Here is a 19768-nt window from a genome sequence, read left to right on the forward strand (position 1 = left end):
TGAAGCTTTAATCTTTCTCATCCTGGACCAAATTGATTCTGAGCCTTGTAGCTTCCGAATCAGGTGGATTTTCCTGTTTCTCTTTGTCTTTTTCACCAAATCTTTCCCTGCCTGTTGGAGTTGTGAAGCATAGGACTTGTGCTTCTTGATGGTGTGACAGTGTGAGGTGGGAGGGGAGGGGAGGAGATGGTGACGCTTGGGGCGTAGGTGCAGGGCTCTGGTTTTCACTCTGTTCTCAGGGGTGAAATCCTACCACGGAGCTGGCTCCTCGTGCAGAGGAGCTGAGCCTCCTTGCTAGCTGGGCCCCGGGTTAAAGCATCTTCATCCATGCCCAGCCCAGCGACGCACTGGGGACGCCGGTGGGGCCTCGCCTCACGGTCCTGGGAAGGAAGACAGAGCGCGGAGGGGTCCCGGGTCAGGTGGTGGGGAAGGTGCGTCAGTGCTGCAGTGGGCCACAGAGCTGGGTCTCGCATCTCCATGGCACAGGTGGGGGCCCAGGGAAGGGTCCAGAACAGCGGTGGTAGCCGAGCGAGCCGTGACCAAGAAGGAGCGCGTCTGCAACCTCTGTGGGTGTTTCATTCCCTCCTTGAGTCATCAGGAAAGAGATAAATACGCAGTCTCATTTCCACATTTAATCACTGGATGGTCCCTCCATGTGTGTGTAGCCCTTCAGCAGAAACCCTGCGAAGCATTTAGGGGCCAGTTTTGTGCTAGGAACATCCTCGGATCAAGGTCATACTTTTAACTTTCCCTTTAGGATAGCTGGAGAAAAACCAAACATTAACTTTAGGGGAAAAAGTTGAACCCCGAATTTTAGCATATTCAGCTATAGCCCACTTCCCAACCAAAACTGGACAAGATTTATAGAAAAACAAAAGAAAACACCAAAAAAAATCCCAAGGCTTTTTATTAAGTTCTAGGATCACAGGTGATTTTTTTGTCATACTTTTCTATAGTTTTCCAAGAATTCTATACTACTTATAAAATAATTATATTTGAAAAAACTAATTAGCTAAGCCTCAACCCATCCTAAAAGTATTAAAATGGCTATAATCGTTGGGTGGTGATGTATTACAGATGTCTTGGGTTTAGTGACATATGGAAAACTCTAGTATCTTAGGTGATTTCACCGATTGAAGGTGACATTTCATGACATATAGTGACAAACAGCACAAAAGAACTCAATTCAATTAACTGACAAGTCATTACAATTTACTAATGCAGCCTAAAAGAGGTTGCTGTCACAATTACTAATCCCAAGCAACTCAAAGGGAACTTTCTGTTTGAATTTGTAATTTGCCTTGTGACTTCCTCCTATTGTAATCATAGCCATCAAGATATTGACCTCAGGTGAACGTGGAGAAGCAGGAAGCTCTCTGTGGCAGATGTGGGGGGACGGTGTCAGCAGAAGGACTGCTCGTCACCGAGCACCCGCCACGGTCCCCGGCAACTCTGCGTGGCGACCGTTCCTTTACCCTTCCTGCATTTCCCAGAGGAGGAAGTGGAGGTCAGGGAGAAATGCAGTAAGTTGCTCAGAGTCATGCAGCTGAAGAGGGAGGCTCAGCTTCTTGTCTTTCAGATGAGTAGGATGCTCTTTAAATTCTTTTATAAATGCCAGCTCTACATCTTACACCCTAAGCTTCGGTTTAGGCAGCATTTTCTAAATTATGGTCTTGGGGGGAAGAAAAGAGCTACAGGAAATTATGGCGAGCTTTTATGATCTACTAAAGGGTAAATAAAGCTATTATTTTTTATGATGGTGCAACTTATTTAAGCCTCTGCACCGAGGTGCGTGGCGCCTGCCTCCGAGCTGTGGGTGTGCTGGGGAAGCCTGCCGCTGTCAACTCCAACTCCACGGCTCTGCAAAGTGTCCGAGCTGGGAGCGGTGGGGGGAGGGGCTGGCTGCGAGCTCAGGGCCACAGATGGTCGCCGAGGTCCTGGAGAAGCCCCTGCTTGACCGAGCCCGGCCGTACGGGGGCACCTATGGAATAGCAGCCCTGGCAGCGCTGAGCTTCTCCCAGCCCTGGGTTTTCTACGCAGCACAGCTTCAGAAAATCTACTTATTCGTCTGGAGATTTTATGGTCCTTATGATGTCAGACCCACAGTTGCTTCTACCGGTTTTTCCACTTGAGTTGTCGTCCACATTCTCAGAAAGCATAAGAAAGGACCAGACTAGAAGCCCATGGAACTGGGCCAGCGTCCTACCCTTTCCCCGCTTAGCTACTTGGTAACTATGAGCTTGACCCTGGCCGTGTTACCTGCTGGGACTCTGGACTGCATGGAATTAAAGACGAACAGTTAGATCCTTTAAGTACTTTGTTTTTCTTTCATATCTGTTTGGACCTACATGGATGTGCATGTATAAATACATAAATGTGTGTTATGTAAACATTTCACGCATTTATAAAGGCAAAGATGTATGTTGCTGTTGGTCTCCAGATTCCTTTTACAACACTTTTCCTCATGTTATTAGAAGCGGCCCATTCATGACGAAGGGTTTCCACTTCATTTTTCAGAGAATGCTAGCACTTTAGCTCCCATTCTGCTGGAGACTTCACGGCCCCCACATGGGCAACGTACAACCCGCTCCTGACCCATGTACCTGCTAGGCGTGGGCTGGCTCTCCTCCCGTCTAAACCTCCCAGGAGTGCCTTGTCTTCTCTCCTTCCCTCTCTGCCCCATTATGAGCCAGTCTGGTGCCCTCAGTTCCATCACAACTGCTCTTATAAGAAAGGGTGAATGAAAAATCACAGCCTGCCTTCTTGGCCCGGGTCTGGGCTGGTTGGTCTGATTCTGTGAGGTCCCAAGAAATGGGACACCTGTACTAGGTCTTACAGGGGAGACCTGCACTGAGGCCCCAAGGTCAACATTCTCGTGTCTGATGGGAACGTGAACGGATGCTTTTTGTGGTGGTGGTGGTTTATTTCTTGGGCATAATTGTGCAAGCTGGAGGACGGATGCCCAATGTGACAGCAATAGCAGTCTCTTTAAAGCGGTGGCCAATGCACAGGGAGAGCTGTTTTTCAAAATTATATCTTTTGAAAATGTATTTGGAAGATGAATATACCAGGATTGTCATGGAGATCTACCATGGCATTAAAGGCAATTTCTTGCCCGTCACCATGACAACATTCAGTCCACGTGCTCACATATACCTGCAATTAAATTCCATTAGAAAGGAAAGGTCGTTAATGCCAAGCTGCTAGATTTACCACGACCGCTGTTTAGCTAGAGACCAAAGACTTGATCTGTTTTGCTAATGCATTTTCAAAAGCAGTAAGTCTTCGATAACTACTCTTTCATCCTTACGGGAGTTTCAGTTGAATTGCAGGTGGGACACATCAGCACACTGTTACAGCCAGCCTGATGATTTGAGGTCTGGACTGTCCAGACCCGTGGCTCCCCGTTCCTCCCGCCCTGCTCCCTCTGTGCTCACGCACACTGCCACCAGGGGAAGACAGGGAGCGAGAATTGTCAGTGAGCACACTGTTTCAAATGATTCCGGCGAAACGTGGGGTGCAGAAAAGATGATATTTTTGGTTGAGCTTCTTTCCAAGTTTTCTGCGTTGCATGCTAACCTGAGCCGGCCCATTTCCCAGGGAAGGCAGCGGCCTCGCGCCTCACCGTCTGCAGCCAGAGCGGGCTCGGCGTCTCCGCCTGGAGCAGGTGCATTGCCCTCACATCAGCCGGGAGCTCTGCTGAGCGTTATCCGTGATTCTGCTGAGATGCTTCCTGTTTAACCCTGGGGATTTCTTCTCTTATAGGAGACCAGATAGATACGCCCTTAGATACGCCCTTAGACATTGAAGCCTTTACTTTTATTCTTCCCGGAAAATAATCAAAGAAACTGTGACCCCAGATGAGCCCACTCTTCTCTCTCCGAAGAGCCAGCCCCTCAGGCAACGCTGGTCTCAGCCATGCTGGGAACCATCCCCGCGTGAGATAAGCTTCGTTTTCAAGGGGTTGCATCTGTTACAGATAGAGAAAATAAACTTTCTATGTGTATTCCCTGCAGTTGTGATAATATTGGAACCTCAACAACCCTCTCTCCACCAGCAAAAATTCAGTAAAAAAATTCTAAGTTTCAGTCTAGTCTGGATACAATATTCTTTTGCTAAAGCAGAGGATGATTGAAATAATGAAAATCTCCAGGAAGGATCACAGGAGCCCAGGTTTTAAGGAGAATGTTTTATACGGTCCTCCTTCAACCCTCCGAAACACCGTGGAGTAGGGCTTGATGCGGCATGAACTTCTCTTTTAGGGGAAAGGCATGGAACTAGAATGTGTTTTCAGCTTCCGATGCTTTGAGAATTCCAGACTGAATTGTGCAGGGACTATCTGGGCCCAAACGAAGGAAGAGATAAGAAATTTGGTGAGAACAGGGAGAACACTCACTTTTCCCAATGTTAGTATTTTGTGCCGGCTTTCAGTAGCAAAATGGAATAGAGAGGTTTTTTTTTAAGATGGGGGCACTTTTCTCTACCACCATAATTTGGCCTATGAACAAACTGTGCTTTATTCTCAAAGTAAATAAGCTCAGGGGTGCAACCATTCTGCTCAGAATGGACTAAGTGTAGTGGCTCCAGAAAAGAAAAAGATGGGTGCAAAACAGCAGATGTATGGCACATATTCTGAAAATCCTGTATTCTAGGTTCCTAACAAAGTCTTTCTAGCGGGAGGTAGGATGAATAAAAATTCTGCCTTAGAATTAAGCCCCTCTGAAGGGCTGACCTGGTCATTGCTCTTCCTGAAGCTCTTATATGACCTCTGTCTGAGGTGTGTGTGTGTGTGTGTGTGTGTGTGTGTGTGTGTGCGCGCGTGCGCACGGATAGGACATGGACAGGGATGACGTGTGTGAGTCTGAGATGTGTGTGCGCGCACAGACAGGACACGGACGGGGATGAATGTGTGCGAGTCTGAGGTGTGTGCGTGTGTGTGCGTGCACAGATAGGACATGGACAGGGATGATGTGGGGGAGTCTGAGATGTGCATATGTGTGCACACTAATTGGACATGGACAGGGATGATGTGGGGGCGTCCGTTCTGCCATTCGAGGAAAGGAACATTTAGCGGATGTGCTCCAGAGGCAATGGAATGAGGGAAAAGGTGTTCGGTTGGAACAGATTTCCTGGGACAGCAACCACTTGAGAGCAGACAATTATACACCAGTTTCATTTGACTGGGAAAGACATCTCCTTGAACGTTTTGGTGTCAGGAAGGGATGGACCGGGCCACCCTATATTAAGGCAGTTTCTGTCCCTTTCCTCTTCAATTTCTTCTCTGTCTTGGAATCCTTCTTTCCATGCCCTACATTTTTATACCAGTTTATTTCCACACCTGCACCCGCAACCGTGACTTCTGGTATCTGTCACCCAAAAGCTGATTGTTGGTTGGTAGTTTTCTGTGCTGCGTCTTAAGGTCTTCAGAGGAGGAGCTGATTTATGCACTCACAAGAAGGTTTAAAAACACCAGTGTCGTAGGTGCGACCCTGACCTCCCTCCTGGCTCACAGTTTTCGTGCAAAAGCTCGCACGCTTCTGGCACGGCGAGATGAGGCTCATGTAAGTGACGGCTGCAAAGGCTGGTTGTTCTGCAGGAAACGTGGGCGCTCCATTTTCACCAGGAAGGCAAAGCAGATTTCTCTGTTGCCCAGGCAGGCCCCACTCCCAGTTAGCCTGTGAGAGTGTTTAGTTGAAGACAGAAAGTGCGTGTGTGTGTGCGTGCATGTGGCGGAGGTGTTAGTCAAAGGGTAAGACAGTGAGTAATGCAATCCTTGCCTAATCCGTGTCCATTAGTTGACCCGGTGCCACATAAAACAAGAAGCCACCGTTTTTACCTACCCCTGTCCTGCCGGGGTCTCCTCGTAGTGTGGAAGTGCTCCGGGGCTGGAGGGCGGGCTGCAGGGAGGGGTCTCCCCGCCTGCCCCCCCTGCCGTGTGTCCAACACTTTGGAACTTTGGACTTCTTCCCCGCGAAGGTTCCCGCTTTGATGGATTCAGCCGCCAGATGTTGTGTGAAAGGCTGTTTAGGACTCCGCAGAGTCAGCGAGCTCGCATTTGGAGCAGGAGGGATGGACAGGCTCCAGGCGATTCCTCTCCCGCTTTCCCCTTTCACTTGGGAGCTGGCCAGGCTCTGCTTGCCTCCGCCGGAACAGCTCACCCCAGTGCACCCAGTGCCCCTGGCGTGAGGGAGTGAGCTTCCACCCCATGGCAGGAGGTCTGAGCTGCCGCGGAGGGGTGAGGCAAGGGGGGCGGAGGGGCGAGGCGGAGGGCGGGAAGAGCAGCAGGGAAGGCTGCGGGGAGCTGACAGCGGCAGGGGCAGCACGCACAATGGCTCAGACGCCCTGCAGACCGGCCCCTGGGCTCCTGCCGGTAAACCATGATCAGGTTGCCACACAAGAAACTGCACAAACTCTTTCTCAGAAAGGTAAGGGGGCGACTGGGCACTTGCTGGGGAGTCCTGGGGGGAGTTCTGACGGTTTGCTCCCGGGAAAGCCCCGCTGTCCTTGACCTCTGCAGGCGAGGCCTAAGGTCAGAGCTGTTCCCGGGGAGAGCGAGGCTGTCATCCGGGTCTGTGCCCCAGGCACAGGTCAGGGGCAGGGACAGAGAGCAGGTCCTCATGTGCACTCGCCTTGGTTCTCAGGGCCGTTGCAGCCCGGATGGATGCCGTGTATTACTCTCAAGTGCATTTGCACAATCAGGGAGGTCGGGTCACTCACTCGTGGGTCTGCAGTGTTAGAGGCAAAGGGAACGAAATACGACAAAGTTGACGTTTATTGAAACCGTTACTGAAACCTGCCGTTTTAGAAGAGATTCAGATTCAGCAGTCTGCCCTTACGTTTTTTTCCTTTTTAAAAAACTTTTCTATTGTAGTAGAATAAACATCACATAAAAATTTGCCATTTTCAAAATTTGCCATTTTCATTTACCATTTTCATCATTTTCGAGGGTCCCGCTCAGGGGCATTAGGTGCCTGCACTTAGCTGTGCGGCCGCCCCCACTGCCCATCTGCAGAGCACTCTCATCTTCCCGGACTGAGACTCTGCCCAAGGAACACGCAGTCCCCACCGCTCCTGCCCCCAGCACTCACGGGTTTGTAGGGCCGGTATAACTCAGACGCGTTCTAGTCCCGTGCAGTGAGTATGCCTCACATTATGGTCCAAGCCAGGCTGAGCAGCAGCTACCGTCTGTCCAGTTTGCTAGAGAAGTTGCTTTGAGTTGTATCCCTTTGGGGGGGATGGTTATGAAATACAGGGTTTTAAAAATCACCAACATACCAACATGGGTATGGGATTTGTGAGTCAATGCTTTTTTGAGAAAACCTGTGATTTTCCAAATTCATATATATATATTTTTATTTTAGACAAGAGATGTTCCGATTTCTCTTGTTTCTCTTTAGTAAATATCTTTAAATGGATGTATGCTTTTTAAAAAACTTTGCAGATGTGGTTAATAAAAATGTTATTTGTAGGTCTTAATGCATGAAAATATAATTTGAAGGTGAACTTATGTTTCACTTCAAAATCACTCCTGAAATACTATTTTTAGTGATTTTTTAAGGTGAATAAAAGCTGTTTCTGTCACTTTTGAGCTTAAGTAAACTGAGACATTAAGGAGACAAGGGGCATGGCCGCCACGCAGAAGCGGAGACGGATCTACACGTACAAGTTCGCCCTGGACCTGTGTCCCCTTCCCCACCCTGCCAGCCCGCTGCCATCGGCACTCTTTCTTCACGTAACTGTTGGTGCCATCTGCATGAACCCTGCGTCTCCAGGAGCATGTCCTCGGTGGTACCTCTCCTCTCCCCAAAGACATCAATAGAGTTAACAGTTATAATCAATATGAGATTAAAAAATAAGTAAGTGCATGTGGAGGGGAAGGAAATAAGGTAGAAAAAATGAATCTGAAACTTGGCGTGAGGTGACTGCCCCAAATGGAGGTCAGCAGGTGCTGCACGCTTGTAGACGGCGCGCCGTGGGTGTCCTTCTCAGACTGCTGCCTCCCCGAGGAGCGGGACGCACACACCCTAAGCGAAAACAAACAAAAACCCCAAACCAGGCGTTCAGGTGATCTTTTTGTCCCTGAGCCCAGAGGCCTTCCTAGAGAGGGCAGCACGGGAAACGTGGTGAACAATGCCTTCTGCTGAGGGCACAGCATTTCTTAATAATGTTTTCTGTAATGCCCTGAATTGTAGGCTCAGGGGGTAAGACCCAGATACAAAGCAGAAAAACACTTCTATCAGAAGTTGGCCCTCTGCGGTCCAGGCAAACAGCTGTCTGCAGGTCTGACATCATCAGGAACGTAGGAAGCCACATGGACATAACGCGTGGACATCAGACCCTCAGATGCTGCTCGAACTTTGGGGAGGGAGTCCGTGCATTTTGTCAGGATGCTGTGGCCCTGAGTTTGGCTTCCTTGACAAGGATAGGAATACAGAGTTTCTGTGCTGTGGGTTATGAGGAGGGGCTCATAAAATTTGGGCACTAGAAGGGATCTTAGAAATCACACGGCCCACTACTTCATTTTCTGGACAAGGCGACTGAGGGTCCCAAACATCACAATGGCCACGATCACGCGGAGTGCGTGGCAGAGTGGGGCCCTTCCAAGCTCCTTCTGAGCCCTTTTCTTTATACCGTGATGGGCAGATGTGTCATGGGTCAGCACCGCCCCCAGGGAACTGGGATAGTGACCCCTACCTGCCTGTGTTAACCATTCTTTATCTTCCGTATTTGACGCTCTGACATCTGGGGACTTGCTGACCCCAGAGAGGCTGCCCCTCCCATGGTGAGCCAGTTCCTAGAGACAGCAAACAACTCACTGGGAGTGCACCTTTCACATGCAAGCCAACCTGCTCTGTGGGGCTTTCCCACCCTCATCGCCCCCAGAGCAGGGACCAGACAGCTAGCCCCCCGCCCCCATCACCCCCAGAGCAGGGACCAGGCAGCTAGCCCCCTGCCCTCATCACCCCAGAGAGACAGCTAGCCCCCCGCCCCCATCACCCCCAGAGCAGGGACCAGGCAGCTAGCCCCCCGCCCCCATCGCCCCAGAGCAGGGACCAGGCAGCTAGCCCCCCGCCCCCATCACCCCCAGAGCAGGGACCAGGCAGCTAGCCCCCTGCCCTCATCACCCCAGAGAGACAGCTAGCCCCCCGCCCCCATCACCCCCAGAGCAGGGACCAGGCAGCTAGCCCCCCGCCCCCATCGCCCCAGAGCAGGGACCAGGCAGCTAGCCCCCCGCCCCCATCGCCCCAGAGCAGGGACCAGACAGCCAGTCCCCCGCCCCCATCGCCCCAGAGCAGGGACCAGGCAGCTAGCCCCCCGCCCCCATCGCCCCAGAGCAGGGACCAGATAACTGTGGGTAGCCTGACATCCCAGACCCCACTGAAATTTTTCAAACCAGCCAGTCCTTGAGCCTGCTGACCCTACCTCACTGTTCCTCCCCATGGAAACCTCAGTAAAGGTCCCCTGTTCCCTCTGCTCCCTGACTGATCGGGTGTCCCCGTGTGGCCCTGCATCTCAGCCGTGCCCCTGCCTCTTGGGGATGTGAGTCCCAGGCTGTCTTCCCAGTGGGTAGCTCTCTCCTGCCTCCTAGCCTTGCCATCCTTAAAGAGAAATCCCCCCTGTGCTGTAAAACACTGCCCGGTGTTTCTGAAACATTCAGCATACGTGTTGTGTGGAATAAGACAGTTGAGACCATGTGCCCGTGGTTGAGAAACCGCAACAGGTGACAGCACTGACACGGGTGGTTGTAATGAAGCCGACCCGGGGCGGCGGGGCCGGGGGCCGCCTGCACCCTGAGCCGTGCGATGGGGCGGGGAGACACTGTATGGCTGGGGGCTTGGTCAGTGGGGAGCCAGCACGAGAGAGCACTGCAGGGGAAGTTCACAGCACAAGCAAAGGCATTGTCCAGAATTTGGGTTGCTTGCCATGGTGTTGGATTAGTAGGTGTGTGGTGCGTGCGTGCGTTCGGGTAGTGGATCCCAAGGCTTTTGGGTGTTGACCCCAGAGCCCACGGGCAGCTCAGTTCCGTGTGTTCTCCCAGCCTCATAGACACTGATGGCTGTTTTATCAAGCACATTGCATGTAGTAACAATAACTCCATCATGATAGCGTGTCACATTAACAGCCGGAATGCGTAGCAGGTGCAGTGCATTTCTCGCGGTGATAAGCTCTCATGACAACGGTTGATCCGTTTCCTTCTGGATGCACTTCTAAACTGCGATGCGAGTTTTTATTAAACTCATCAGAACTGATGTGTTTTTTGTTTTTACAACGTGCTGTAACCTTAGAAAGTTAGCTGTGGAAGAATGTTTAACAAGGGTAAAACAGAGATGGTGATTTTTTTTTAAAGATTTATTTATTTGTCAGAGAGAAAGAGTGCACGAGCAGGGGGAGGGGCAGAGAGGGAGAAGCAGGCTTCCCGCGGAGCAGGGAGCCCGATGTGGGGCTCGATCCCAGGGCCCTGGGATCATGACCTGAGCTGAAGGCAGACACTTGACCAACTGAGACACAGGCGTCCTAAGATGGTGATTTTTGTGCACATGAAGGACATTTTGTGTTCATAGGACGAGAAAGAAATTGTCCAACAGCATTATCTACAGCTAGTTTGTAAAAAAAAAAAAAAAGTATAATCAATAAAGTTTTGACTTGCTAGGAATGGGGGGGGCGAATGTAATTATATTGTTTTAAAGACCTAAGCTTGAGAAGGATTTCTACCACATTTGAGGGACACTTAAAAGACTGATAGGAGAGGAGTTTTTAAGGGCAGTTTATACTGAGGATTATGTAAGGACTGCTAATACAAAACACGTACTGTTTGTTAAACACCGGTTGCAGGAAAAGAATAGCCCACATCAAGGAAAGAGAACAGAGTGTTACAGAAAGTATAATTCAATAACCCATTCACCCATTTATTGATTCTCTTCCCTTTTAACAACGAAAAGTTCTGTTCAAAGGAAATTGATAACAGTGAGCTTCATAGAAATTGAGGAGTCGGGTAAAGTACGTAAGCAGCCGGACCCTCAGGAAAGAACGGTGAAGCCGTGCTTGGATTGCCCCGGTCTGACGTCCTGGTGCGACCACACGTTGAGGCCAGCCTTGGGGCTCCCCCAAGCCCGTGATCTTCTCAGAGCAGTGAAGCCACAGACCTAGACTTCGCATCTCTGCTTCTCATGGAGCATGTCCCCCCGCGGCACGCGTTTATGTCCTGTGACGACGGTGCCTGTGACTGGTGACACTGCTTTTTAGGAATGAGTGGAAGGACACAGTGATCCGCTTTCTGTCACGAAGGTTGTGAGCGGAGAGAACATACTGAGACAGCCTCCACTTAATACCAAGGCTGCTTACGCTGGAAGATATAACGGAGGTTTTAAGTGTGTTCTTGGGTCTTTACAGAGACTGGTTTTCTGAAGTCGTGATTAAAATTTTATTTGTGAGAGGCTCATTTCGAGGTGGACAAAGGAAGTCGGGTGAGTACCGCCGGATAAGCGGAGACGGCGTCTCTTTGTTCTAAGGATGATGGCTCGTCCATTCTGTGAGTATTTATTCCAGAGCCTGGCACCGGGCAGGTGCCGGGGCCACCGCTGTGAACGAGATGGTCGGGCCCACCCTGTGACAGTCCTGCAGGACGGCCGGCCCTCCACCCTTGCTGAACCGTGGGCTGCACACAGGAAGAGCATGGCATTAAGCCCATGTCCAGGGAGCACCTCGTTCTGCCTTCTGCAAGCTGCTCACGGCGAGCTTTGTCACAGACGGTAGGCTGCGAGCACCATCCGGGCTCCCAGTGGAAGGTGTGAGGCTCACTGCAAGGCCGGGGCCTGGGCCGCAGGGACCACGGTGGGAAGGCATCCCCAAGAGCGTCCATCCCCCTGGTCCAGGTCTCACCAAGAAATGAGCCACCACCAACACCAAACTGGGGCCGTGGTGGTGGCGGGGTGGTGGGGGGGACAGGCATGGCGTAGCAGGATTCGAACCCACATCCCCCTCGGAGCTCTGCAGGCTGTCTTTCCGTCTGGCAGAGGGGGACGGCCCAAGGAAGGGATCGCCGAGGCCTAGACTCTTCCTCCAGTAGCATCCCTGTGTGATAACCTTCTCGTGCATATGGATCCGTCATCCTTGAGTTAATTTAATTATCTAACAACCCATCCGTTTTGTTAGCCAGTGTCCTCTTTTGAAGTCAGCAGCTCCTTACAATCTTACAAACACATAAAATAAGCTCTCTCTAAAGGTTTCTGTTTATTCTGAGTTATTCTCCAGTTCTTGGAGCTGAGGCTTTGTAACGAGTGCTGCTTCCTCACGACCGAGTGGGCGCTCAGACAGCCCTCGGAGCCCGTCTCTCCCGTGGGAACTTCCCGCCGTGCTCAGCTGCCGGCCTTGGGAGGCCGCCCGACTGCCCCGCTTGCGAGGCTGGCCCCTTCTGGAGGCTAAAGGTTAAAGTTGTTGGAAAGAAAGTCTTTATTTAAAAGAATAAACATTGATTTCACAAAATTTCTGATAACTGCACGTCAGCCATTGATAAGGTTTTAAAGCAAGACTTTTAAAATTTTAACACTCTGGTGCAGAATTAATACCTTTTTGACTAGACAGGGAAAAGGTAGTAAATTGTGATGCTCACACATGTGGCCTGCTATTACCCCCTCTCCTCTTTAGGGTCTTTTTCTCATGGGAAGTCTGGCTTCTACTTTTCAGGATTTTCTTGGCTCCACAGCCCGCGAGCTGCGAACAGTCATGAAGAGTATTCTGTTTGGTTCTACAGATTCCCAGGAATCTGTGCATCTGTTTGGCTTTGCATAAAATCCCAAACTGTCTAAGTGTTAGAATCCACTAGTGATAAAAAGTCCAATCCAACTGGCTTGAGCAAGAAATGGAAATTTGTAGGGCTCACAAACTGGAAACTCAAGAACACCATGATTCTGGGCTCTGACACACCCCCTTCTTTCCAGGCCCCTCACCAGGGCAGGGTCCTTCCCGGGCCCTACGTGGGGCCCCGATGCTGTTTTCCGTCAGCACACACCCAGTCCGGCAGGAGAGAAGGGCCTTACCCCCACCCACCTGCTGTCGTCTGTTCCTGGTCCCCAAGGGCGAGACGGAGGGGGCAGGGCGGGGATTCCTCTGCAGACATGGGATCTTCTGCAGGCCTCCCCTTTGAGGGTCACCGGCAGGTGCTTGGTGGTTTCCTGAAGCAGCACGGATGCCCCCAGAGCACCTGCAGAAATCCTCCCTGTGACTTGTGTGGTTCCCGCTCCTGGAATTCATCACGTGCCTTAGCCTGTGAGACCCTCCAGAATCCCCTGGCTGCCAGGCCGGTCTTCCCTCGCCTCCTGAAGAATGGCAGCTTCAAAGTCCCATGTTTTCAGGTTTTCAGGAAAAGCATGGGGTTGGCCAAACCTGCTGATTTGCAGAAATGACACTGTCATACCTTCCTTCTCTGTTGAGTCCCCACGGACCTGAAAGGCTGCCGTCCCCTGTAGCTGCTGGGGCCATTTAAGGTGAGGTGCTCCGTGGTTTGCTGAGCTGTGGGATGCGAGGCAGGGCCACCTGACAGGAGGCAGGCGGTGGCCCCACCTCTTCTAAGGCAAATAGAATCTGTGCCCCGGGAGGGGGGCCTTTCTCTCTGTATGTGACCATGATCTACGCAGCAGGAGGGAGGTCTCCGCTTTGGGGGAAGATCCCCCTTCCAAGGGATGTGTGAAGTGTCCAGCTTCTTTGCTGGGTACCAATGCACTACTTGGGTCATGGATCTGCTGGGCACGAGCCACATGGCCCTCCCTCCTAGAGGCCAGGAGTGAGGCTTTCACGGCACGTCCCCAGTGAGGATGCTGTCCTCTGATCCTGAGGGACGTGCCAGGATCACAGCAGGTGGCTGCCCTCATGTACTGACAGTCTCGGTTACCCGGGGGGGCATTGTGTGCTCTTGGGGACAGTGAAGGGACGTGGTCAGGGGGAGGCCGTGCTGGGAGGGCAGGGCCCTGAGGAATCAAGAAGGAAGGAGCTGGGTGTCTGGGGATGAGGGGGAAGGGCCCGTGTGGGGCTCAGGGAGAGGGCGTGTGCGGGGAGGTCACAGGTGTGCGCGTGCGCATGGGGAGGGGGACGTGGGGCCTTGAAGTCCTCCGTGAGGACATGGGGAGTCCCAGGCTGCAGAGGGGTCAGGACAGGAAGGTGGCCAGAGGGTGCAGAGCCCCGTGTGCCCAGCGCGAACCTCTCACAGAAAGCAGGGAAAGCGGGAGGTACTTGCAACCACCACCCGCAGCTGAAGACAGCTGGCGGGGTCAAGTCCAGCAGCTCTGACGGCGCCGGCGGGGGCCCTGTGAGGCCGGATGGGCCCGGCTCTGCCTCCAGCTCCCCCACGCCTCTCTCACACCAGCTGCACCCCTTCTACCAATGCCCCACCTGCCCCACCTGCCCCACCTGCCTTCGCCTGCCTTCGCCTGCCTTCACCTGCCCCACCTGCCTTCACCTGCCTTCACCTGCCTTCACCTGCCCCACCTGCCTTCACCTGCCTTCGCCTGCCTTCACCTGCCTTCACCTGTCCCACCTGCCTTCGCCTGCCTTCACCTGCCTTCACCTGCCCCACCTGCCTTCGCCTGCCTTCACCTGCCTTCACCTGCCCCACCTGCCTTCGCCTGCCTTCACCTGCCTTCACCTGCCCCACCTGCCTTCGCCTGCCTTCACCTGCCTTCACCTGCCCCACCTGCCTTCACCTGCCTTCACCTGCCCCACCTGCCCCACCTGCCTTCACCTGCCCCACCTGCCTTCACCTGCCTTCACCTGCCCCACCTGCCTTCACCTGCCTTCACCTGCCCCACCTGCCCCACCTGCCTTCACCTGCCTTCACCTGCCCCACCTGCCTTCACCTGCCTTCACCTGTCCCACCTGCCTTCACCTGCCCCACCTGCCCAGGGAACAGGTGGGAGGGCAGAGCAGCTGGGAGAACAGAGGGGAAGCCACCGAACGTCTCAGAGGCCAGCCGCAAGGCTGGACAGGGCCCGGCTGGAGCATTCCGTCACCTTCCCTGGTTAAGTTCCGTGCCTCCTCGGGTGTGGCAAGGATCAGGAGGGGTCACGCATCCAGCCCCTGGTGAGCTCGCTTGTGTTTGAAGCCAAGAACCCCAGCAACATGGGACCCTAACCTCAGAGCCAGTGTGAGCTCGCACCCGGCCATCCACCTGTGCATCTGCACTGTGCCCAGGCATGTTGTTTCAAGAGATGGTTTCCCGCCTGTCAGCGTGCCCAGGGACATGGGGACGGATGTCTGCCGGGGCTGTTGTGGAGTGTTCTTCGTGCTCATGTACAGGCGTGAGGTCCTCGGCTCGCGTGTGTGACTACCGTAGGGAGCTCTCAGCAGTCCCAGAGTCAGGCAACATCCCGGCCGTGGGTACCCCAGGCCTAAACTGGGTTGCACTCAGAAGGCCAGCTTGTATCTGGTCACACAGCTGGCTGGTCCCTGAACTCTGAAGAGTGCCCGTGCGCTGGCTGGTCCCCGAAGTCTGAGGAGTGCCCGTGCGTTTGGCGCCCAGAGCAAGGACCTTCTTGTCCCCACACGTGTCAGAGCCCTGTGCCGCTCAGTGATCCTTGGCTTCTTTACCAAAACGACCATCGAAAGGAAAGTTGTAGGGCCATTGGTCAGCAGGGCAAGAAGAAGTGAGCGTCAGTGGCCATGACACGAACAGTCCTAGAGACCAAGGCCGACCGCTCTGGCCCGAGGGAGCGAGGGCTTGGGGGTCAGGTCACGTACTTACTGGGCAGGGCTAGCAGTCCCTTCGCATGCCCTCTGACCTGGTGGTCCTTCCCAAATTAGCCTCTATCTTCTGAGTCACTGTCGTAAAATGAGGGATTTTAACCTCCACGTTTTGGTCAACGGATTTAAACAGTGACACGCCGCCGTGTTTTTGGCCGGCCTGAAGTCCTCTGGGCCCGTGGAGCCTGCAGTGGCCAGACGGCGCTGCCCCCGTGCCCACCTGCGCTCTCAGCAAACACGGGCCAGAAATGGCACTCGGATCCGGTCCTGTGTCCCCCAGATTCACATACTGGGAGCCCCACCCCCAGGACCTCAGAGCATGACTGCATCAGGGCCTTTACAAAGGGGATTAAACGAGAATGATGTCCTTAGGGTGGGCCTGACCCTGCATGACTGGTGTCCTTACAGAAGAGGAGACTGGGGCACAGACGTGCATGGAGGCCCAGGGAGAAGGCCCAGGGGGCGGACCGGCCCTGCCGACGCCGGATCTCAGGCGTGGTCTCCGGAATGGGGGACTGAGCGTCTGCTGGGAGCTGCTAGCTGGTGGTATTTGTTACACAGTCCTAGCTGACTCACCCAGCGAGGGGCCCCGAGGAGGAAGACCGTGAACTGGTAGCCTTCCTGGAGCAGGACAGACGCCTGGCAGCAGCTTTGCAAAAGGGGCCACCGCCAGGGTCCCCAGCTGGAGCTGCCACATTCCCATCACTGACTGAATCTGGGGACAGCTTCCTCGTCCCTCCGAGACGGGGGACGGAGCTCAGCCAGTGGGGACACGCACAATGCAGAAAGAGCTGTCCCCTCGCCCGCATGCCCCCCAGGGGTTCCGGCCTCGCCCGTGAGGACACACAGCCACGTGTGAGCCTCTGTGGGCTCCTGCTCCCCGGCGTGGGCCCCGCGGCCCCTCCCGGTGTGCACCTGTCTGCCCTCTGCCCACAACCACAGGCAGAGGGCCCAGCCTTGTTTACTCTCCTGCGTGTCACCATAGAGGCTGTGCTGGGCAACGAGGAAAATGCCCCTGGGACCCTCGTGGCTCCAGGAGCCCTCCTCCGGGCTGCACGCTCCCCTCCCGGGCTGGGGGCAACACGCGGGCTGTGGGTGTCAGGCTTCTGTGTGCTCACGTCAGTGGCAGCCATGGCCCACAACCCACCAGCAGTGTGGCAGGCCGGGGGCTGCCCCGAGGCCTTCGCCTCCCCGGCCCAGGGCGAGGGACCCTGCCGCAGGCCTCGGGAGGTCGCCACATCGGCAGGGCTGGGTGCCCTCAGAGACTTTGGAAGGAGAATGCAGGTTAGTGGACGGTATCGCATGAGGGCCAGGGGCCACGTGGGAGGAGAGGCCACACAACGTGCTTCAGCGTTCGTCCCTGGACGTGGGAGTGCGGAACCGCCGCCTAGAAACTCGGGTGCTCTGGGGATGAGCCGACACGTAGACTCGTGATCGCCATGGTGCATCTGGGCCCCAGGTTTGACGGGGAGGACAGGCCTTCTGGCAGCGCGAGAAGCTGGTGTGAGAAGGAAAATATTCACAACTCTATGTGTCTCTAAATCTCCCTCTATTTCTTCCTCGAAGGGAGGTGGGGCTGTGCCTGCCTGGGAGCCCAAGACCTGCCTGACGTAGGCCAGTTTGTCATTTGGGCCACATGAGTGGAAACGGTGAGGAGAAGGGGGCGAAGCCCCTTGCTGCATCCATGGATGGAGGACGGCAGACGGCCGAGCCAGGGGACACAGATGTAAAATCCTGCGCATGTCTGGATGTAACAGGGGTTCTGAGGGAGCAGCATGGCTCCCCTGGGGTGCGGGACGGGCCCAGCGAGCTCTCCACAGAGTCTGTTGCCGTTGTTATAGCAGCTAAGGCCACAGCCCTCGGCTGGATGTTCAACTACGTGTGGCGTTGCCTGTTTGCCCAGCTCTTATTTTATATTACGCACTTGTTAAGAAGCGTGCCGTGGCTAAGCCACTGGGATTTGGAATACGCTTGGATTCAGGCTTGTTCACTCTGCCGAGCTGAGCATCTGGGTCTGTTGCTTCTCCAGGGAGCTCTCCCGCACAAGTCCTCCCCACGTGGCTGGGAGGGTCCTCGCCTGCGCCCGACCGGGGCGCCCGCGACCCTGGGGAGTTGGCGAGCACACGGGGCGGCTTCCCTGGGGAACCCTCTCCTGGGGCTGGCGGGCTCAGACCCAGCACAGCAGTGTCCGCCAGCTGGATGGGGCAATCTAGATCGCCCGGCGCCCGGGGCTCACATGCATCGCTAGAGAAATGTGCAGGAATAAAGCACAGGAAGGCAGTGGAAACGGATCTTTCTTGCCCCATTTTTAGAAGAGTTTTTGGGGAAATATATTAGCTTTTTAAATACTGGTTCTTTAGCTCCATGATAACTGTCTTGAGAAGAATCCTGGCTTTCTGCTGGGTGGGTGCCGGGGCCTTATTCCCGCACCTTCAGCCAGAGGGACTCCTGCTTCCTCCTGGAGCCGTCCGGTTGTGTTGGGGCCGGCCGGCGTGTGCAGCCCCTTGTGGTTGGTGCAGGCGCAACCTGGAACAAGATTTGCCCTTGTCCTGTCACCGCGGGCCCCCCCCCCAGGGCTTGTGCAAGTGTCAACACAGTCATGACAAAGCCTGTCCGCATGGAACTCACACTGGCTTACACGGTTAAGTAAGCCTTATGAGTGATGGGAACATGTCTGGTGCAGGACCCCACTGCGTGCCGCGGCGGAAAAGAAAGCATGAGAAGGGGGCAGAGCGCGGGGAAGCGGGGGAAGGGGTGAGAGACGGAGGCAAGGGCCCTCCCCTGCGGGCACACAGACCCGGGGGTGGGGGGCAGGGCGGGTGACACGCGGCTGAGCCTCTCCTGCACACTTAGGGTGCAAGAAGCAGTTCATGAGCCATCAGCACGTTATTAACGAGATGAGGATTCCAATTACCCTCATTCAATTAGGTGGCACTCGTTAGGGGCTGAGTTAGCCACTTGTGACTTTCCTTTACCAGCTGGAAAAAAATTAAATTTAGGAAAGTACAAAAGATGATCTGCAGGGCACCATCCAACATTTAGACCCCACCCTCGCGAGCGCACCGCCCCAGAACAACGTTAGCGCATTTACTCCGATCATGTTGGCATCAAGCTGATGTCCCCTTTGTAAACCTCAGTCCCACCCACCACCCCTGCTCCCTCAGGCCTGCCACCAGCTCGAATTCGGGGTGCAGGCCACATCTTCACATTCTGGAGCACGGGTCTAAGGAACATATGCATAAACAGTACATAGAATCATTTTATGTGCTTTTAAAGTCTCATCAGTGGAATCACCGTGTACGTATTTTTCTGGAACCCACCCTTTTCCCTTCAGTTTGCTACTGGGGTTCCTTTCCCTCCTCACCCTTCCTGCTGGACATCCACATTCTCTCCCAATTCTGGCGCCTAAACGAGGCTGCCTGGCCTCCTGCCGTTTTACGTGTAGACGTGGAATTGTGTCAGAAAGTGCATTTTAAATTTTATTCGATAGCTGCCAATTACTATTCAGATTTCTGCTAAGTGGGAGGATGCTTGATGTTTTCAGACTTTTTAAACATTTTTGCCAACCTAACGTGTGAGATATTGTAGTCAGTGTTTCTGTTACTGGGGAGGTCGGGCATTTATTGAAATATTTTGTTGGCCATTTTGGTTTCTTTGTGAATTGTTTATTTATATCCTTTGTTTATTTTTCGATTGGGTTATCTGTTCTTAATGATTCCTGATGTTCTTTATAAATTCTAGACATCAGTCCCTTGTCACACAAGCTGCAAGTAGCTTCAAAAGGCTTGTTGTTCTTGTCTCTGTGTGGGGTCTTTTATAATAAGAAATGTTTGAGCTTTGCAAACCAATCAATATTTTTGTTAATTTTTTTGTTTGTCGCTTAAGAAGTTTTTCCTACCCTAAAAACATAGACTGTCTCTTTTCCTTCTAATACTGAATTATTACTTCCTTCTAGTACTAAATTTGGTTTTGTATATGGTGATATAAAAACCAAATTAATTTTCTTCTAGAAAGACAGCTATTGTCTGGACCAGTT

At 53.4% G+C, this 19768-nt stretch overlaps 1 protein-coding gene across 7 annotated transcripts in view; it reads left to right on the forward strand.

The window, feature by feature from the left end:
* The window catches only part of RPS6KA2 (ribosomal protein S6 kinase A2), a 363002-nt gene that overhangs the window by 72433 nt on the left and 270801 nt on the right, over positions 1-19768 (forward strand). The window lies entirely within an intron of this gene.

This window comes from Zalophus californianus, chromosome 7, assembly GCF_009762305.2.
Source record: "Zalophus californianus isolate mZalCal1 chromosome 7, mZalCal1.pri.v2, whole genome shotgun sequence".
In the NCBI taxonomy this organism is placed as follows: domain Eukaryota; kingdom Metazoa; phylum Chordata; class Mammalia; order Carnivora; family Otariidae; genus Zalophus; species Zalophus californianus.